General features: G+C 35.7%; 1 long non-coding RNA gene across 1 annotated transcript in view; it reads right to left on the bottom strand.

Moving 5' to 3' along the window:
* The window catches only part of LOC129624611 (uncharacterized), a 47,545-nt gene that overhangs the window by 13,581 nt on the left and 10,367 nt on the right, over nt 1-23,597 (bottom strand). The window contains exon 5 of the long non-coding RNA XR_008701063.1: nt 5,184-5,267. This is a non-coding gene — a long non-coding RNA (uncharacterized LOC129624611). The remainder of the gene's footprint in view (nt 1-5,183; nt 5,268-23,597) is intronic.

The raw sequence follows: 23,597 nt of genomic DNA on the forward strand, positions 1-23,597 counted from the left end.
TTAAGTAACAGGATCAAACTTAATATATTAGTTTGATTTTAATATAACTTTTAAAGTAAAGGGCATAAATCATTCGTGGGTAAAAATATGAAAAGTCACAGAGCACCTGATTTCAGCTCCATGTGTCATACAGCAAATTTCCACTGGCTATCTAATTTTACATATGTTAAGGTGTATGTTTCAATTCTATTCTCTCAATCCATCCCATCCTCTCCTGTAGTCCATACTACTAAGACAGCCAGTATACTACTTTGAAAATAAAATCAAGTCATTTTTCTGCTCAAAAAAAAAAAAAAGAAAGAAAAAAAAGAAAAATGCCTTCCTGATTTAAAAAAAAAATGGATTAAAAGTGGAGAAACATTTATTATATCAGCTAAAATTTTATTTAGAAATGGAGTTACTATAATGCAAAAACCACATGATTGAACATTCTTAACACCCATTACATTCAATAACAAGTCAGATTAAATGATCTTTATATATCCTTCCAACATTCAGTACTCATGATATTGTGCTAAACTTTAATTTTATAAAGATGTATCTATATAAATAATAGGCAAATGTTCTATAAAAAATTCCATAGTCAAATATTAGAAACATTTATCAAAATTAGTGTTAATAAATTTATTTCAGCACTGGCCTTTTTTAGTGAGTCACTTTACAACCCAAATATCAGTGACTTGTTAATGTTTATATACTTATTTAGAAATTGAATTCCAACAAAAATATATTGTGTTTGGAAGTAAAATGCAAAAGGATCATTGGTTCTGAAATTAGGATACTATTTATCTTTATTTACTTTAATTGGCATACAGTCATTTCATTAGAGGCTGCTTCCAATTGCAGTGTATAGAACTATCTTTTTTATGATAATCTAAATTACTGTAAAAATCAAAATTCTCTTTTATCTGCAACTTAAATAATGTGCCAGAGATAACACAGGGTGTAACACAGAGACAAGATATTCCAGCAACTGAGAGACATTTTCAGATTTCACCAATCATTGATATTTCTATATATATTTAAGGGGGTTTAAATATTTATATATAAAAGTGAAGAAGAACTAAAGAGCCTCTTGATGAAAGTTGAAGAGGAGAGTGAAAAAGTTGGCTTAAAGCTCAACATTCAGAAAACTAAGATCATGGCTTCCGGTCCCATCACCTCACAGCAAATAGATGAGGAAACAGTGGAAACAGTGGCTGACTTTATTTTTCTGGGCTCCAAAATCTCTGCAGATGGTGATTGCACCCATGAAATTAAAAGAGGCTTACTCTTTGGAAGGAAAGTTATGACCAACCTAGACAGCATATTAAAAAGCACAGACATAATTTTGCCAACAAAGATCCGTCTAGTCAAAGCTATAGTTTTTCCAGTGGTCAGGTATGGATGTGAGAGTTGGACTATAAAGAAAGCTGAGCGCAGAAGAATTGATGCTTTTGAACTGTGGTGTTGGAGAAGACTCTTGAGAGTCCCTTGAATTGCAAGGAGATCCAACCAGTCCATCCTAAAGGAGATCAGTCCTGGGTGTTCATTGAAAGGACTGATGTTGAAGCTGAAACTCTAATACTTTGGCCCCCTGATGTGAAGAGCTGACTCATTTGAAAAGACCCTGATGCTGGGAAAGATTGAGGGCAGGAGGAGAAGGGGACGACAGAGGATGAGATAGTTGGATGGCATCACCAACTCGATGGACATGGGTTTGAGTGGACTCAGGGAGTTGGTGATGGACAGGAAGGCCTGGTGTGTTGCAGTTCATGGGGTTGCAAAGAGTCAGACACGACTGAGCAACCAAACTGAACTGAACTGATATATATATATATATATAAATATATAAATACATATAGCCCTTTTCAGATATGTGTGTGTGTGTGTGTGTGTATATATATATGTATATATATATATATAATGGAGTGCAACCTGAATCATACCTTGATATATATTTTTCAAAGTCCCTGAAAATGTTATAGTTACTTCTACTCCACCAGTGTAATGAAAAGAAAGAAAAGCCATTCTCAGCTATTAAGTAACTGCAAAGAGTGCTTTGCCCAAATCTCAGCAGGAGAGTGTGAAATTCTTTAATACCTAGATTTGCAACAGAAGAGCTCTATCAAATCTTGACAACAGTAACTAAGAACATAATAGAGGGTGTCTTTGAACTCTAAAATTTATCACCTTCAAACAGAAAGATGGAAAGTTAAAGGGAGAGTTTTCATTCTTATGAGGAGACAGAGCATAACCTAGAACAACTGAAACAGAAGGGCTTTCCTAGTGGAAAAGAACCCGACTGCTACAGGAGGAGATGTAAGAGATGCGGGTTTGATCCCTGGGTCAGGACGATCCCCTGACAAAGGGCATGATAATCCATTCCAGTATTCTTGCCTGGAGAATCCCATGGACAGAGAAGCCTGGTGAGCCACAATCCACAGGGTCCCCAAGAGTCAGACAAGATGGAAGCAACTTAGCAAGCACACATGCACTTAACAGAAATGAGCAGACCTTTAGAAGAAGGAAAAAAAAAAAAAAATGGAGCTCTTTCCTGCACCCATATAGAGCTAAAATTTTTATGAAAAGGTAATGTCAGAGGATTTGCATTGTGACTAAAATCATCACATTTTCTTAACTTTAAATTTTGCTAAAAATTAAGATCTTTCATAATACTTGCTTATTAACATTCTTAAAATAATTATAACCCTTGCCCACTATGCCAATACATTTTATTGAAAATTACACATTATTTGAAACATTTAGTGAGAAGAATAGCATTGTTTTATACATTACTAGAACAGAGCTAGATTCTTATTTCATTCCTGCATTCACTCTGCTGCAATAAGTTTTTCATTTTTTTCTGCTTGAAGATTACAAAAAAAAAAGTTAGAAATAATGTAGAAAAAAATGAGAAGTATTTTCATAGCCTTTTTCAGATAATTGTGGCTGTTTTTGATTCTATACTCCAGCTTGACAAGAGGTAGTTTTTTAAGGATTAGTGATAAAGATTTAAAATCTTTAAAGATTTTAAAGAGTCAGTGATTTATATTCAGTAGAAATTTGAAACCATATCGATAAATCTTTCATACTTGAGTAAAAGTCATTGCTATCTTTGAATGTGTCTTTTACCCATAAATGAATTTGTATCATCATATATTGTTCATTTGGAAAATCCTTCCATGAATTATACAAATCTTCCTAATATTGACATAATTTACTATTCATAAATATATCCATTAACTTATCAACAAAACCCTAAATTACTGAGAGGATATAAACTCATGGAGATGGACACAGGTTTCTATATTTCCAATACTTGCTTGAAGTATCAGTTATTAACTGTAAGTTTGTCGTGGTGAAGAAAACTGACTATTGCCATAATTTGGTGTCTCTACCTTGACTTGTACTGACACAAAAAGTTTCACTCACTATTATTTCTGCACCAAAATGCAAATGTCAGTACAATTATTATAGATAAAAAGGGACCATTCAAAGGGTTATTTAGCACTTTGTATATTTTAGTATTACTTGTGTTTATGGCCAAGCATTTCATACATTTTCTTCTATGATGGCTAGCTTACACTTATTTTGTAATCTAGATAGCATATTAAAAAGCAGAGACATTACTTTGCCAACAAAGGTCCATCTAGTCAAAGCTTTGGTTTTTCCAGGAGTCATGTATGGATGCGAGAGTTGGACTATAAAGAAAGCTGAGCGCTGAAGAATTGATGCTTTTGAACTGTGGTGTTGGAGAAGACTCTTGAGAGTCCCGTGGGCTGCAAGGAGATCCAACCAGTCCATCCTAAAGGAAATCAGTTCTGAATATTCATTGGAAAGACTGATGCTGAAGCTGAAACTCCAATACTTTGGCCACCTGATGCAAAGAACTGACTAATTGGAAAAGACTCTGATGCTGGGCAAGATTGAAGGCAGGAGTAAACAGGGATAACAGAGGATGAGATGGTTGGATGGCATCACCGACTCCATGGACATGAGTTTGAGAAAGCTCCGGGAGTTGTTGATGAACAGGGAAGCCTGGAGTGCTGCAGTCTATGGGGTCGCAAACAGTGGGACACAACTGAGCGACTGCATTGAACTGAACTTACACTTGGACCAGTGCAAACTTACACTTTGGACCAGTGCAAACAAACAATACAGCCACATCTGTATTAGTCAATACATAAGTCAAAAGTACAATCCTAAAGACAAAATGCTGACTTCATGTTTTCAGCTAAATTATTAATTTGAAGATTCACTCCCTCATTGAAAAGTACATGGACATGATTACTTTTTTATTTTTTAATTGGAGGAAAATCATTTTACAACATTGTGTTGGTTTCTGTCATACAACAATGCAAATCAATCATAATCATGCATATATCACCTCCCTCTTGAGTATCTCTCCCTTCCCCCCATCCCACTCTTCTAGGTCATCAGACAGCCTCAGGCTGGGCTCCCTGTGTTATATAGCAACTTCTCACCAGCTATCTATTTTACATATGGTAGTGTATATATGTCGATGCTACTTTCTGCATTTGTCCCACTTTCTCCTTTCATTACTAAGTCTTCAACAGACAAGCATTTACCGGTGTCAACTGTTCAAAACTTTTTCAATCTCTCAGCCTTCATGTACATTTATCCAACCAGTGAATTATGAAAATTTACCCTGGAAGAAACTGTATGACTTTTTTAAATGACTTTCATCTTTCAGTTCATTTCAGTTGCTCAGTCATGTCTGACTCTCTAAGACCCCATGGATTGCAGCACACCAGGCCTCCCTGTCCATCACCAACTCCCGGAGTTTACTCAAACTTAGGTCCATTGAGTCAGTGATGCCATCCAACCATCTTATCCTCTGTTGTCCCCTTCTCCTCCTGCCTTCAATCTTAGCATTAGGGTCTTTTCAAATGAGTCAGTTCTTTAAAAGAGCTCAAAAAACATTCAAGTTTTTTTTTGTGTGTGTGCGCTTAGAATGATTGGTTTACCTGACACATAATACTATTCCAAAAAGAAAAAAAAAAAAAATCTGTGCTATAAGACAACCATCGTATGATCAACACCTTATAAAGCTGAGAGAAAGATGGTCTTTGTCATATTTTTCTTTTCTTAGTTACCATTGGCCCAGTTTATTTGGACCAGTTTCCTTTACCAATGAGTCAGAATACTCACTGAAATGTCAAAATCATCTTTTTCAGTACCTGCAATCATAAATGGTGAAGCTGTAGGTTGAGAAAACAGGCTGTTGAATCTCCTTTTTTGGGGGGTCAACCTTCCAGCATTAACTATAAGAAAAATACATTATAAGTAAACATCCTTTTATTTTGGAGACAAAATGTTTTTATTCTAAAATATCTATTTCAGATGAAATCTAAGCATTTGGAAAAGTTCTGGAATAACATTTTCAAAGAGATAAAATGCAAAGCAAGAATCCATAGTATACTTAGTTACGTTTCCACATATTTATATTTACCAGTGATTGCTCAAATATTTGGAGGACTTTCTAGCATCTTACTTTTTATATTCTCTGTCTTATCCTTTTTCTGATTCTGTTTTACTCCTTCCACACTGCCTTTTTTTGAATGAGATATTTTGTTGTTTTATCTTCACTCTCTCAATCAGCTTATTATTAACTCATAGATGCTGCAAACACTTCTCTCCTTTAGATACTTGAAAAGACTTGACTTCACAGAATACACTCACATTAGGCTTTCTTTTTTAAGGAAAAGTGGCCATTATGGCAAGAGGAATACAATGCAGGCAAGCATTGGTAGACCAAGTCTAGGAGACACTGAGGCTCCTAGGGAAGACTAAGACCATTGGCCATGTACCACTAGGCTTATTAAATCAGTTAAGCCAGGACCAAACCAGCAGTAACAAAACTGATCACCAGTGGATGTTTGGACCTTAAACAACACAACATAGATTTATGGTCCTTATCTTGACCAACAGTTAAGAACTGAACATTCAGATATCCTCAGAGAGAAAGACAGAACATCAGTTCATTTGCCAGTCAACACTTATCCCTCTCATGTAATTTAATAATATCTAAATTTGGAAGGAATGATGCTAAAGCTGAAACTCCAGTACTTTGGCCACCTCATGTGAAGAGTTGACTCATTGGAAAAGACTCTGATGATGGGAGGGATTGGGGTCAGGAGGAAAAGGGGATGACAGAGGATGAGATGACTGGATGGCATCACAGACTCGATGGACATGAGTTTGAGTGAACTCCGGGAGTTGGTGATGGACAGGAAGGCCTGGAGTGCTGCAATTCATTGGGTTGCAAAGAGTCGGACACGACTGAGCGACTGAACTGAACTGAACTGAAACAATATTATTCTCGACTTCAATGAAAATAAATAAATTAAAAAAATATTATTCTCTTCTTCTTGAAAAAATATTATATATATATTCTAACCTCTTTCCCTGACTCCAATGGATAAGTCACTACTATTGTTCTTTTAATTGGTCACAGTAATTATACTTTTATTTAATATTAGTTACATATTTTTACAGTGCATTTTCTATTTTATATTATGCAGTTAACAGTTTTAAATAAATCATTCTTATTGAAATTAATTTATGCTTTTCTTAACTAAAAATATTCTTCAGAAAATGCTAAAAGTAGAACCTAAATAAGATCCCACTCTAAAGTTGAATTCAAGTTACTTTTATTATAAGAATAACACAATTTTAGAAATATTTCTAGAGCAGGATGGCTGAATAAGATGTTTTTTATACTATCATAGCATATATTATATATCATCTTTATTAAAGTATGGATATTAAAAACTGCAAGTGCCCTCTGACATTTCTTCTATGAGCATGTGTTGTTGACTTCTGATTTGTAAAGGAAACTGTTCACTTTTTGCTTGATGTCAATGAACATTATTAAACTAGCATTTAAAAACTGATGTTACTTTCTATTTTGCTATTTGTTAATTTAAACATCTGCATTTATGTGTAAGCTTTTATAATTTCAATTATCTTCCAAAGTTGTTAACTTTCATTATGCTAATTTAGATTAATGTATTGTATCTTAATGTAAAAGTCTTTGATTCAATTATTCACACATGCATCATACATGCACCAAACTTGACTATTTTTATTTACCTTAGTCAACTGGTTACTACTTATGACTTCATATTGGTTATTTATTTTTCAGGTGATGGTATAATTAAAACCACTTAGAAATCTGCATATGAAATCTTGTTTATCATATAAAGATAATAAATAATTCAAAATCCTATGATTTTCCAAGACCAGCCTTAGACATAGCAAAACCATCAAGTGCCACAAATATGTGTTATTTGTGAAGTGCAAAAATGTTTATTTTTCTCTATATTATAATCAGACTTTAATAAACCATGGATCATGACATTACAATGGTGTCACCAACTCAATGGACATGAGTTTGAGAAACTCCAGGTGACAGTGAAAGATAGGGAAGCCTGATGAACTGCAGTTCATAGGGTCTTGCTCTTATCTCTTGTATGGCAAACATATTCATCTTGGCATCATTCAAAGTTTAATTTTTGGTTCTTTAAAATAGAAGACCCTTGAAAATGAAAAGCGTTTCATTTTGAGGTTATTGTCCCTGCTTTAAATATAAAAAAATAAATCTAATTTGGAACACAAAGCGACTTGTTCATTCTATTCTTTCTGAATTCATTTTGGACCTCTCTTAACAGCATGTTCTTCAAAGCAATGAATGTTTCTAATTCAACTACAGGAAGACAGAAGATGAAGGGAAAGAAATAGATATGTAAGTAAAAACTTGGCTTATAGGTCTAAATTTTATTACAACATACATCTATTTGCACAAATTTTCTTATTTTTTAAACTTCAACATAACATATATGCAGAGATTTTTGCATATTTTAAGTGTACATATACCATCCAAGTAAGGAAAGGGTACATAGCAGTACGTCAGAGCTGCCTGTATGCCAAAAGTTAACAACTATAATGATTTCTAACAGATTAATTCACATTATGGTTTCAACTATGTTTAAAATGTGTACAAATTAACTGCATACAGTTTTTCAGGTTTTGCCTCTTTTGCTCAAAGTTATGCATGTGAGATTCATGCTTATCACTGACTGAGGATCTAGCTATGCCACTGTAATTTTTGTACATTATTCTCTTGAGTAAATATATTGAAATTGATAATTTGGGACTGATACTTCAGTTTTCCAGTCTGGAACTTTTATACATCATTTTGCCATCAATATTGTTGTATGTATCTTTTGTTAAACATGTGCATACAATTTGGTTTGAAAGTTGTTTGTTTCCAGCATCACTAGATGATTTCAAAGAATTTTCCAAGGTTATAAAAATTGATTCCTCCTCAAGAAATGTGTGAGCAGTACATCCTTGCCAACATTTAGAATCGTCAGATATTTTATTCAGTTTTATTTTGTTTTAAAAGTCATTCTTAGAAGAAAGGTGGGCTTCCCTTATAGCTCAGTTGCTAAAGGATCTGCCTGCAATGCAGGGGACCCTGGTTCAATTCCTGGGTTGGGAAGATCCACTGGAGAAAGGATAGGCTACCCACTCCTGTAATCTTGTGCTTCCCTTGCGGCTCAGCTGGTAAAGAATCCGCCTTCAATGCTGGAGACCTGGGTGTGATCCCTGGGTTGGGAAGATTCCCTGGAGAAGGGAAAAGCTACCCATTCCAGTATTCTGACCTGGAAAATTTCATGGACTGTATACTCCATGGGATTACAAAGAGTTGGACATGACTGAGTGACTTTCACTTCACTTCATTAGAATAAAATGTCTTCAAACTGATATAAGGCAACTGGGAAAATCTCACAGCTAACATTATTTTCCACTTAAAATCAGGGAATAGGCAATGATGATGATCTACTATTTCTCTTCAAAATTTTACTAGAAATTTTAGCAAGAATAATAAGAAAATAAATGAAATAAAAGCCATTACAATCTACTGGGAAGAAGTATATCTGTTTTATTTGCAAACAAAGTGATTTTCTATCTTAGAACATCCTACAAAATTTACATAAAAGCTACCTGAATAAATGAGTTTAGCAAGTTTGCAGGGAACTGATTGCGTGCATGCTAAGTTGCTTCAGTTGTTTCCAACTCTGTTCTGTCCATGAGACTTTCCAAGCAAGAATACTGGATTGGGTAACTATGTCCTCCTCCAGTGGATATTTCCAATCCAAGAATCGAACCCATGTCTCTTGTCTCCTGCATTGGCAGGCAGGCAGATTCTTTACCGCCAGCACCATCTGGGAAGTTCACAGGAAACATGGCCAATATACAAAAATGCCTAGATGTTAACTTTCATTCTTTAAGAGAAATTTTACAGAGTATATAATTCTAAATTGACACAGTTTTCAGCACTACTTTTAAACAGTGGGGAGAATACAAATAATCAACCAAGGCAAGCAGGTATATTTTACCAATAACAATGTTTAGAAATTCCAGTGCTTTATGATATAAAGAGCAGAGTGGTTTCTATTCAGATCTACTATATATTTAAATTTGTTACAGACAGTGAACATACTTACTGCCTGTACAACCTCTTTGTACATTGTTGTTCTTCAGTTGCTAAATCTTGTCTGACTCTTTGAGACCCCGTGGACTGCAGCATGTCAGGCCTCCCTGTCCTTCACTATCCTGGAGTTTGTTCAGACTCATGTCCATTGTGTCAGTGATACCATCCAACCATCTAATCTTCTGTCATCTCCTTCTCTTGCTCTTAATCTTTCCAAGTATCGGTCTTTTCTAATGAGTTGGCTCTTCACATGAAGTGGCCAAAGTACTGGAGCTTCAGCTTCAGCATTAGTCTTTCCAATGAATATTCAGGACTAATTTCCTTTAGGATTGACTGGTTTGATCTCCTTCAAGTCCAAGGGACTCTCAAGAGTCTTCTCCAACACCGCAGTATTCCATCAGTATAAAGCTGTCATTCAATGACATCCAGCTTCCAAAAGTTTTGCTTAAAAGTAATTGCTATTTTTAATTATAAATATAAATACAGGTAAAATACTCCCCTTTCCCATCTTATTGGTGCTTTATAGATATCTCTGTGTGTTTGGTTTTAGTATGTGTGCATTTCATTTTATATTTGTGTTTTTCCTCAAGTATTTGTTATAGCAGCACTTTGATCATTTTAGTAAAATCTGTATTAGTCTCTGGGCTGTTATAAGGCAACTGACTTAAAGCAACAAAAATGAATTCTCTCATAGTTTAGAAGGCCAACAGTCTGCTATAACAAACACCTAAGAAAATGTGAAAGTGGGTTTGGAAATGGGTAATGGGTAGAGGATGGAAATTTTTTGAAACTCTTAATAGGAAAAGCTAGATTGCCTTGAAGAGATTGTTGATAGAAATATGGCCATCAAAGAAAATTCAGAGAAAGAATAAGAAAGAGTTAAGAGGAGTTGCATACAAAGCTTCTATTTCTTAGACAATACATTTATTGTCATGAAGAATGCTACAAGAGATATGAACATTAAGAGTACTTCTGGTGATGCCTCAGATGGAAATGAGGAATATGTTACTGGAACATGGAGGAAAAGTGATACTTATTTTTTTTTAAAAGTGGCAGAGAACTTGATGGATTTATGCTCCACTATTTTGTGGAAAGTAGAACTTGTAAGTGACAATCATGGATTTTAACTGAGAATAACTTGCAATAAAGTGTGAAATGTGTGACCTGGATTCTCCTGTTGCTTATAATAAAATGCAAAAGGTAAGAGATAAGTTGAGAAATGAACTCTTACACAAAAAACAAAACATCAGTTAATGATTTAGAAAATTCAAATCCAATCCTGTACATTCTGGAACCTAAGAATGTGGCTGGACAAACATTTGCTAATGAGACTGGTTATGTGAATTGTGGATCCAGTCAACTCTCAGAGCACCTAGGAATATAGATGTCAATAATCAGGAATGATATATTGAGTACCTTTCTGTTTGATTGTTTGGACTCCCATGAATTGTTCAGAAGACTGACATGATTTTTAGAATTATGCAAGAAGAAACATTGCCAGCCTGGCTTGAGAGGGTCAGAGACAGGATGCAATAAAGGACTCTGAGGGTAGAACCATGGATGAAGCAGCCAGAGATGACAGTTTTTCTCAGGGCAGAGAGGCTAAGGCTGCACCCCAGTGGGCCAAGAGAGCTGACAGAATAGGAAACTGAGTCACATGGTATTATTCTCAACCCTTGATATCTAATGGAATCTGCCTTGCTTGTTTTCAAATTTACTTGGAACCTGAGACCTTTTTCCTCCAATCTCTACCTTATGGAATGAAAACATCTATCCAATAAGTGCTCCAGTATTTTGTTTTAAAGGATATAACTTGTTTTGTAATTTTACAAGACTATAGATGACAAAAAATATTTTCTCTAGATGGACCATACCCAGTGCCTCTCATGTAACTAATTTAAGTGAATTTGAGCTAATTGTATTTATGTGAATTTTGGACATTGAGTTAAACTGGAATGGGCTAAAACTTTGGGGATGTTGAGATGAAGTGAATGTATTTCACACATGGGAAAGACATGAATTTCAGAGAGGGTAAAGAGTAGACCCTTATGGTTTGAATTGTGTTTCCCCAAAAAGATATGTTGAAGTCCTCAGATTAAAATATACTCATGTATAAGCCAGGGGCTTCCTAGCTAGCACTAGTGGTAAGAACCTGCCTGACAATGCAGGGGACATAGGAGAAATGGGTTCAATCCCAGGCTTGGGGAGATACCCTGGAGGAGGGCATGGCAACCCACTCCAGTATTCTTGACTGGAGAATCCCTTGGACAGAGGAGCTTGGTGGGCTACAATCCATAGAATCACAAAGAGTCACGCATGACTAAGGAGACTGAGCATGTACATGCACATGGACAAGCAGAAAGGCATGCATAACAGCTATCTACAAAATGATTTTTGTTTTAAAATACAATGTGCATGACCATCAGTACAATCAATAGCAATCAGTTTGGTTTTTAACATAAATAAAATTGCTACAGAGGCTTGCTCATCTCCATACAGTTTATAACATATTCTCATTCCCAGGATAAATTTTATTATAATAATATATTAATATAATCAAATAACATAATTTATTAACATAACTATTCAGTTTGATCACTGTAGCAAAGATAAATTACCTGGCAGCTTAATATCACTATAGCTAGAATAATTTGGGGAGAAGGCAATGGCACCTGACTCCAGTACTCTTGCCTGGAAAATCCCATGGACAGAGGAGCCTGGTAGGCTGTAGCCCATGGGGTCGCTACAAGTCGGACATGACTGAGCAACTTCACTTTCACTTTTCACTTTCATGCACTGGAGAAGGAAATGGCAACCCACTCCAGTGTTCTTGCCTGGAGAATCCCAGGGACGGCGGAGCCTGGTGGGCTGCTGTCTATAGGATCGCACAGAGTCGGACACGACTGAAGCGACTTAGCAGCAGCAGCAGCAGAATAATTTTACTCAAAACTTTTAGGATGTTTCAGGCACACACCCACCTGCCAAATTTGTAATCCAGGACAACCTCGAAGCAGTAACCAAGAACCAAGCCTCAAAGTTTATTTTGAAATTTAAAAATGGTATTTTGCAATTGCTTCCCTCAAACTGATATGAATACATTTTTAGTATGTATTTTCAAGATGGCCATAAGATTTTATCTGGCAAAGGCAACTGCATTAACAACTAGAAAACAAATAAGGTAAAAACAAATGAATAAAAACAATCAGCCTCCTAGACTTTGTATTTTCAACTGGGTCCCTTATGAACCATTTTATTCAGAGACAGAGGAAATTATTTCACAATAACTTTATATGATACTTTTCATTATTTAGAAATTCCATTGTCTTTATCATGTCTATCGGTAGTGAAAGACAAAAGAAGAAATAATGCTTGGAAAATTATTTGAAGCATTCACTGCCATGACCTAAGGTATCATCCTTAACTTCCTTAACTATCAAAAATTCACTGACTGAAAATCATAGGTCATCATTCTCTTAACTCTAACCCAGTGATATTAGCGATTATATATCCAAAAACTGTCATTTTTTAAAGGTTTATTGCAATATACAAAAACTTATCACCAACAGATCTAGGTAGCTTTACTTCCAGATGTTCAAGCTGTTTTTAGAAAAGGCAGAGGAACCAGAGATCAAATTGCCAACATCTGCTGGATCATGGAAAAAGCGAGAGAGTTCCAGATAAACATCTATTTCTGCTTTATTGACTATGCCAAAGCCTTTGACTTTGTGGAGCACAATAAACTGTGGAAAATTCTGAAAGAGATGGGAATACCAGACCACCTGATCTGCCTCTTGAGAAATCTGTATGCAGGTCAGGAAGCAACAGTTAGAACTGGACATGGAACAACAGACTGGTTCCAAATAGGAAAAGGAGTACGTCAAGGCTTTGTATTGTCACCCTGCTTATTTAACTTTTATGCAGAGTACATCATGAGAAACGCTGGGCTGGAGGAAGCACAGCTGGAATCAAGATTGCCGGCAGAAATATCAATAACCTCAGATATGCAGATGACACCACCCTTATGGCAGAAAGTGAAAAAGAACTAAAGAGCCTCTTGATGAAAGTGAAAAAGGAGAGTGAAAAAGTTGGCTTAAAGCTCAACATTCAGAAAACTAAGATCATGGCATCCAGTCCCATCAATTCATGGCAAATAGATAGGGAAACAGTGGAAACAGTGGCTGATTTTATTTTTCTGGGCTCCAAAATCACTACAGATGGTGATTGTAGCCATGAAATTAAAAGACACTTACTCCTTGGAAGGAAAGTTATGACCAACCTAGACAGCATATTAAAAAGCACAGACATAACTTTGCCAACTAAGGTCCATCTAGTATGGATGTGAGAGTTGGATTATAAAGAAAGCTGAGCACCGAAGAATTGATGCTTTTGAACTGTGGTGTTGGAGAAGACTCTTGAGAGTCGGTTGGACTGCAAGGAGATTCAACCAGTCCATCCTAAAGGAGATCAATCCTGGGTGTTCATTGTAAGGACTGATGTTGAAGCTGAAACCAATATTTTGGCCACCTGATGTGAAGAGCTGACTCATCTGAAAAGACTCTGATGTTGGGAAAGATTGAAGGCAGGAGTTGAAGGGGATGACAGAGAATGAGATTGTTAGATGGCATCACCGACTCAATGGACATGAGTTTGGGCAAATTCTGGGAGCTGGTGATGGACAGAGAGGCCTGGCGTGCTGTGGTTCATGATGTTGCAAAGAGTCTGACATGTCGGAGCAACTGAACTGAACTAAAGGAAAACCTCAGAAACAATGTAAAAATACTCTTGAACCTCTTTGGAAAAGATCATACCTGGTCTTACTAACCCAGCAATTATCTTTGAAAGCCCTGGATTTACATTTCCAAAGTCACAATGCATCATACGCCCATGAACCAGCTGTCCTCAATGATTGGAAATGTAAAACTGACATTCTTTACAGATTCTCTAAAAGCAGATAGCTTCATAAAGAATTCAGTTTTTCCAAAAATTTTGAGTCACATTTCTGACTCCTAAGACTTTCAGACACTGATTCTGAATACAAGGGAATCCGAATTGCTGTCTCTTTCTCCATTTTTTTAAAAATAATTATCCTTCATTATCAAAAAGTCTGCAAACAATAAATGCTCTAGAGGGTGTGGAGAAAAGAGAATGCTCTTGCACTGTTGGTTGGAATGTAAACTGATATAGCCACTATGGAACATGGTATGGTGATTCCTTAAGAAACTAGGAATAAAACCACCATATGACCAGCAATCCCACTCCTAGGCATATATCCTGAGGAAACCAAAATTCAAAAAGACACATATATCCCACTGTTCATTGCAGCACTATTTACAACAGCTAGAACATGGAAACAACCTAGATGTCCATCAAGAGATGGATAAAGAAGTTTTGGTACATATACACAATGGAATATTATTCAGCCATACAAAGGAACACATTTGAATCAGTTCTAATGAGATGGATGAATCTAGAGCCTATTATACAGAGTGAAATAAGTCAGAAAGAGAAAGATAAATATTGTATTCTAACATATATATACAGAATCTTAAAAAAATTTTATTGAAGAATTTATTTACAGAGCAGCAAAGGAGAAACAGACATAGAGGATAGACTTATGGACATGAGAAGATGGGAGAAAGGGGGAGATGTATTGAAAGAGTAACATGGAAACTTACATTACCATATGTAAAATAGATAGCCAACGGGAATTTGCTGTATGGCTCAGGAAACTCAAACAGGGGCTCTGTATCAACCTAGACGGGCGGCCTGGGGAGGGAGACAGGAGGGAGGTTCAAAAGGGAGAGGATATATGTATACCTATGGCTGATTCATGTTGAGGTTTGACAGAAAACAACAAAATTCTGTAAATCTATTATCTTTCAACTAAAAATAAACATATTTTTTAAAAAGCTAAAAAAATAACTATCTTTTTAAACCATCTGTTGTGGTTTAAAAATATAAAATTTATTAAGCATCAAGGATGAAAATTCTTAAGATTTTTTCCTTTTATTTATAAAACTTTATTTAGTTCCTAAATGTTTGGCATTTGACATTTGATGGTTAGAATAAAGAAATAAAGAGAAAGAAATGAAACCTTGGAAATCTGGCCACTGTGGCTTTTCTAAACTGGAGAATTCAGGGCTTAGGATTTCTTTTTTTCTTTCTTTTTTTTTTTTTGGTGAGCATTAATAAAAGTTAGTATTTCTAAAGGAAGCACTTCAAGGTGTATTCACGATCCACTTCTTGTATTCCTTAGCACTGCAATTCTGTATTGTATCTTATCCAGACCCGTGAGTGTTTTTATCTGAGAACTAGTCAGTATCTGATGAATGAATTCACTAGGGAAAAAAAAAATTACACTTGAAACTCTAACATTCTTATACTCATGGACTTCACTTGTTCTTCAGACTTGGATTCCTAGTTAGAGGTGAGAAACTGGACTCTGACATTGAGCATAAAAATGGTTTCTCTGAGGAAAATGCTGGTAAAAAAATAAATGTAAAAGTCTCTAAAAGACTAAAACTGTTTCAATAGGACCCCTGAAAAACTTGTCTTCAACTATTCCTTCCCATCAAAATTTTGCTAAATTCAAGATGACCTAAATTCAATAGCTGATAAATTGCAACCACAGCTTTGCTGCTCTGCCCTCCTGTCCTATAATTAATGATACTTTAATTTTCATAAATATTGAGAATTTCCATAGTGAACTTAGAGCAAAACTAAATTTTGACTTATCTCCTTCTCTCTGTCATACAATATATTTAAGCATCTTGCTTACCTCCCTCACATTCATAACAAAGTTGATCTCATTTAGCAATATTTAGTATAAATTTGACCTAATGATTTGGCTTTTCACCTTTCACAATAGATAATGGTCATTTGGGTTGGTCACCAGGAAGAACAGCAAAAAATGAACAAGCAACAAAGAATTTCAGTTACACAACAAGGCAAAATATTCCATTACCAATTCTTCAAAGTAGATAGCCTAAAGAAAATTCTGAAAGTACATTCTAAACAGAAATCCAGTGTACATTGTGTGGTTTTGGGTTTATCATAGCTAACAGACTAGGACATTGGGACTGGGTTTTGTCTTAATGCAGGGTTGTAGATCAAAACAAGGAAAGAATGTACTGGTGGATAAAATTTTTATTGTAGATTTCTGTAGGACTATTCTTATAAGAAATTGAAAACACTAAGTTTTTACAGAGATAAAATTTAACTAACTTGTGTTATACAGATGATTTTGGAAACAGTGAATGATGGCTTGAAAATATATTAGAAGAAGACAGTGTAGGGGAAGATGATGTACACATGCTCATGGTAGTGTTTCAGTGAACTGACACCTTCCTATACACTAAATCTGAGAGCTAGCAAAGATTAGGGGGAAAAAAAATAACCCAGAATCATGTCTAGGTATGATCTGTTCTCTTTGCAAAAGGGCTGAAATTTTTTTGAGGAACAAGAATTATATCAAGGCAAACTAGTCCTCATATTTCAGATAAGTGTTTGTTGGCATCCTATCAGTCAGTCAGTCAGGTCAGTTGCTCAGTCCTGTCCGAATCTTTGCGACCCCATGAATTGCAGCATTCCAGGCCTCCCTGTCCATCACCAACTCCCAGAGTTCACTCAAACTCATGCTCATCAAGTCAGTGATGCCATCCAGCCATCTCATCCTCTGTCATCCCCTTCTCCTCCTGCCCTCAATTCCTCCCAGCATCAGAGTCTTTTCCAATGAATCAACTCTTCGCATGAGGTGGCCAAAGTATTGGAGTTTCAGCTCCAACATCAGTCCTTCCAATGAACACCAAGGACTGATCTCCTTCAGAATGGACTGGTTGGATCTCCTTGTAGTCCAAGGGACTCTCAAGAGTCTTCTCCAACTCCACAGTTCAAAAGCATCAATTCTTCGGCACTCAGCTTTCTTCACAGTCCAACTCTCACATCCATACATGACCACTGGAAAAACTATAGCTTTGACTAGACGGACATTTGTTGGCAAAGTAATGTCTCTGCTTTTGAATATGCTATCTAGGTTGGTCATACCTTTCCTTCCAAGGAGTAAGCGTCTTTGAATTTCATGGCTGCAGTCACCATCTGCAGTGATTTTGGAGCCCATAAAAATAAAGTCTGAGACTGTTTTCACTGTTTCCCCATCTATTTCCCATGAAGTGATGGGACCAGATGCCATGATCTTCATTTTCTGAATGTTGAGCTTTAAGTCAACTTTTTCACTCTCCTCTTTCACTTTAATCAAGAGGCTTTTTAGTTCCTCTTCACTTTGTGCCATAAGGGTGGTATCTGTGGTAAGCTGCAAATCCAGCCTTCATCCTCATACCATACTAAGTGTGGGGAACTTCGACACATTTGCTTCATTTTTTCAAGTTCAATGGCCTTAGGCAATGCCTCTTTAGCCAATATCTACTGTGGAGAGCTGTTCCAATTCCTTTTTTGCCCCTTGAAAATAAATCCTACTTGCTAACTTACTTCCTAATTTATCATATATTATTATTTAAGGCACCATATATTATTTAAGGCAGTATATCATTTATCTGGGAAAATAAGTTGACTTGTTAATGTACTCACTTTTAGAAAACAGTCGGCCTTTATATCAAAGCAGTACTTCTTGGTCATGTCTAAATTATATAACAATCCACCTGAGACTTTATTGTAAGATTGCATGTACTAGTTTTAGGATCACAATCAGTGACTGGATAATTTATCAAATCAATTTATCATTTATAATATGGGAATAATTTAATATGCAGGTATGCATATATACGGGCTTCCCAGGTGGCTCAGTGGTAGAGAATCTGCCTGCCAAATCAGGAGACTTGAGACACAGGTTTAATCTTTGGGTCGGGAAGATCCCCTTGACTAGGAAATAGCAACTGACTCCACTATTTCTGCCCAGAATATTCAATGGACAGAGGAGCCTGGCAGGCTACAGTCCTTGTGATCAATAAGAATAGGATACAACTGATCACATGAGCATGCACGTATATATATATTTATATACATAGCTGTTTATAGAACTATTTTGGTAATGAATGCTAAAGAAATGTTTAAGTGGTTTATAAAAAATATCATGGTAATGGGTACTAAATAAATACTTAAAAGGTTTACCAAAAAAAATTTTTTTGCATATGCTTTTTTTTTTTTTTTGCAATAAGCTTTTGCAAACTAAATAGAAAAATACCATGGTCTCTAAGGTAAGAAAAATCCATATGCTCAGCTTTAAGGGTATTTCATTATATACTACAACTGGAATTATGAATAATCAATTGATCATATTTATAAAAAATAATTATGTATATATATTTGTGCAAACTACTCCTGAAATATAAACCTAAAATTAATTTGTGTTTGTAGGCTTTTTTTTGCTAATTTAGAATATGTTTTACTTTTATATGCACAATTTTTAACAGTATAACTTGTGTACATATGTATTCAAATCTCTATTTTTCTCAGTTCTTAAAATATTCCAGGCATATGTCTCAAAGTCACTATATTCATGACTACTTGGGAATTTAGATCATGCTGCTTCTTTCTGCCTTTGGGTGTTATTTTATACACAAAATTTTCACTGGAAAAAATTTGGTTTCAGTGCTCTCTAAAGGTACTGTAAAAATTGCACTGTTGGTGGGAATGCAAACTAGTACAGCCACTATGGAGAACAGTGTGGCGATTCCTTAAAAAAACTGGAAGTAGAACTGCCTCATGACCCAGCAATCCCACTGCTGGGCATACACACTGAGGAAACCAGAAGGGAAAGAGACACGTGTACCCCAATGTTCATCACAGCACTGTTTATAATAGCCAGGACATGGAAGCAACCTAGATGTCCATCAGCAAATGAATGGATCAGAAAGCTGTGGTACGTATACACAATGGAGTATTACTCAGCCATTAAAAAGAATACATTTGAATCAGTTCTAATGAGGTGGATGAAACTGGAGCCTATTATACAGAGTGAAGTAAGCCAGAAAGAAAAACACCAATACAGTATACTAACGCATATATATGGAATTTAGAAAGATGGTAACAATAACCCTGTATATGAGACAGCAAAAGAGACAGCAAAAGAGACACTGATGTATAGAATAGTCTTTTGGACTCTGTGGGAGAGGGAGAGGGTGGGATGATTTGGGAGAATGGCATTGAAACATGTATAATATCATATATGAAACGAGTTGCCAGTCCAGGTTCAATGCATGATACTGGATGCTTGGGACTGGTGCACTGGGACAACGCAGAGGGATGGTACGGGGAGGGATGAAGGAGGAGGGTTCATGATGGGGAACACATGTATACCTGTGGCGGACTCATTTTGATATACAGCAAAACCAATACAATATTGTAAAGTTAAAAAAAAAATTTCATGTTGTGATAATCTTTCAAAATTATAGGTAAAATACTTATTAAAGACCCTGAATGTAATGACACATATACTTATTTTTAGATGTATCAGTAGTTAAAGAGAATAGGAAGAGTAATGGAAAGAAAATATTTACTTGGATCATATTTAATAATGTTTGATACACATAATAAAATAATGAATTATACTGTTTAATGAATAAATCATCAACACCACCCTGAATCAAGAAATAAAATATCAACAGCAACTCACAGTCCTCTTCCTTCACCTCATGACTATTTCCAAGCACAAACTTAGCTACTCTTAGAAGTTACCATTACATTGATCTTGTGATACTCATTTTCTTACTTGCCTCTATGGTTTTCCTGTGTATTTATCCTTAAAACTTTAGAGTTTAATACTATTACTGAACATTTTACATAGAGATTCCATACTCTAGGCAGTCATTTTTCTTTGTCCTTTCAACTGACAATATATTTTTAAAATTCTTTCAATTGTTTTATGTAACGAGTTTATTTTCACTGAAATGCAGTCTTGGTTTGTTTTTAATTTTCTTGATATTTATAAATTAATAACAACTTATATATTCACTCTGTTTAAAAAATTTTCCCTATTTCAGAATCTTTCTCTAATTATTCTTATACATCCATCCTGGTACTCTAAATTCTGCTAACTTTATTATGCTGCTGCTGCTGCTGCTGCTGTTTAGTCGTTAAATCGTGTCCAACACCTCGCTACTCCATGGAATGTAGCCCATCAGACTGCTCTGTCCATGGGAATTTCCAGGTAGTAATACTGGAGTGGGCTGCCATTTCTTTAGTATGAGGAGTGGAATAGCTTGATTTTAGGGAATTCACATGTTCACCATTCTTGTATAAAGCCAAACCGTTTCCAATTTAAGTTTCTACTATTAGTGCATCCATGTTAAAACATTTCTGCTTTCTACCAGTCTTGGGCTTGTCAGTATTTTTAAATCATTAGCCCATCAACATATACGAAAAGGCATCTTAACAGTTTTTATCACAGGAATTGCATTTAACATCCTAAGGCTGTAAAATTCTAATTTGAATTTATACCTGCTTAACTTCCATCATATATACAACTCTGCCTCTTCATTACTCTTTACACTTCACTTTCAGTCACCAGTGTCACATCCTGGATCATTTTCCTTTTCTCCCCCTTAGTATTATCCAACCAGTGATAAATGCCTCTCCTCTTAAAAGATAATTGTGTGCAGTATAAATGTCCAATTTAGGAATGATTTTCTTTCAATATACAAAATATATTATTCCATTCTTTTTTCTTCTTCTTTTACTGTAGAGAAGTCAATGTAGCTGGTACTTCTAAATAATTCTTTTTTAATTCTTTGGCTTTAAGATTTATTTTCTTTTCTCTTTTGGGGTTTTTAGACCACTTGTACTCTGGAAATAGTATGCAATTTATTGGAAAAGTCATTCAACAATGAGCTTATAGTCAAGCTCTTCGATGGAAATTCCATGCTTCCCATTATCTGCAAGCATCTGCTATTATTAAGTGTTGGAACAGTTTCCTTACCAATTAGTTTAAACAGATTTCTACTTCACCTCTTCTTAATTTACCTCATTAGAGTAACTTGGTCATTGAATCCAGCTCTTTTCAGAAAGTGACCATCCCATCTCAGTTAGAGACACATGAGTGAATTCTATCCCACCCATTTCATTCCTGGAGATGATACATCTTTCTACTATCACCAACCTCACAACAGCCTGGTTGACACACTCTTCATATGAAAATATAGTCAAAAGGCGGCAAATGGACTCAAAATTACTTCCAATTGTGCTTTATGAAAATGATGTTTTCTTCCATCTTACCCTTTTTTGTTAAAAGTTTAGCTGTGAGCAATTTATTGGAGAAAAAATTAGTTACAGATACTGAAATGTGACACAGGGATACTATCTAGTATCTGTCTTAGATAAAGAGGACAGATTGCACTCAATGCCCTCAGGCAGTCCCTCCAAATACAAGAACTAGGTTCAGTTACACAAACTGAGTAACTGGTTATTACAAAGTTTACCAATTGGCTGGCAGGCTATGCTGACCGCACTATCAACCTGTGACCTGCAGCTGATTAAATCCCAACAAAATAAACATGTTCTTCACAGATTACCATATGCACCTTTTGAATCATATTTCTTTTGGGAAAACCAATCATTAATCACCTTTCTTCCCTAAACACAACTGTTTCCACCTTAGAGATGACCTTAAGAGACCTCACATATCTAAGAAACTCCCCCATGTAGATCAATTATCCCTCAGTTGGCTGGGAAAATCTATAGAGAATATAATTTTGTTTGTTTGCTTGGGGAAAATTCCTAGAAGGATAACAGATTCATAATTTGTGTACCCACTATGGCCATTATTCTTTACAGTGGTGGCGGTTTAGTCGTTAAGTTGTATCCAACTCTTGCAACCCCATGGGCTGTAGCCTGACAGGCTCCTCTGCCCAGGGGATTCTCAGGGCAAGAATACTGGAGCGGGCTGCCATTTCCTTCTCCAATTCTCTACAACAGAGTCATCCAATCAGAAAAGATGATATAAAATCTATCCCTTACTATAGCTTAACAAAAGTTGGGTCCTTGAAGGCATTCAGGTCAACTTCAAATAAATGGCTAGGATTCTGATGAGAATTGTGCTATACTTCCTCCTCAGAAGCCAAAGTAGAGTTTGCACCATTACAAATGTGTTTTACTGCATCTTGAGAAATGGCCCAGGCCAAGTGGAAAGATCAATACAGAACTTTAAGGAAAAAGATACCTGAATTTCCAAAGTAGATGCTGATGATTTACGGTCATTCAGCTGGCTGTGAGTTGTTATGCCTTTCTAATATAATATTTCTGGAAAATTCTTAGTTATTGTCTTTTCTAATATTGTCTCTGTCCCTTGTCTTTTTTGCCTATAGCTCTCATTAAACAATATAGACTTCATTCTGTCCTGCACATTTTCATTACTGCTATCCCATACTTTTATTGTTTTGAGTCTGAATGCTCTATCTAGATGATTTATTGTGACCTAATGTCCAATATTTTTTTGTCTGCTAAAATACTTTTTTTTTTTTTTTTTTAGCTGCACTGCACAGAATGCAGGATCTTAGTTCCCTGACAAGGGATTGAACCCATGCCCCTTGCAAAAGAAACACAGATTCTTAACCACTTAATACCCAGGGAAATCCCAGTCTGCTGTCAAAATTAATCACTGAGTTTTGATTTGGTCATATATTTTTAAAAAATACTTATACAAGTTTTATTTGAATATTTTTCAAATCATCTAATTCTTATTCTCTGCAAATATGGCCAAGGTTTGTCTTTTTAACATCATAAAAATTATTTATTTTTACAATCTGTGTCTGATAGTTCCAGTAGGCACAATGATGATTTAGATACCTCCTTGACCAGATTTGATATCTGATTTCCCTTGGTTCTCCCAGAATGTGTCCTTAGGGTGTTAAATCATATGGAAGTCTGTATTTGTCTTTAAGTTTCTGAGGCTTGGGATGGGGTATATTTATTTCGGTTCAAGTTTACCCTAGGAGTGCAACCTTAATTTAGGGAATTTGCACTTGGCTTAGTAACCTTACAAGGCTTTATGCTTATACTTCAATCTCCCTTGCCCTATTAGATTCTCAAAAGCTCAATTACTGCAAGATTGGCATATGAGCTCAGGCTCTATGTATACTTAAGA

The sequence above is a fragment of the Bubalus kerabau genome, chromosome 12 (assembly GCF_029407905.1).
Source record: "Bubalus kerabau isolate K-KA32 ecotype Philippines breed swamp buffalo chromosome 12, PCC_UOA_SB_1v2, whole genome shotgun sequence".
Taxonomy (NCBI): domain Eukaryota; kingdom Metazoa; phylum Chordata; class Mammalia; order Artiodactyla; family Bovidae; genus Bubalus; species Bubalus kerabau.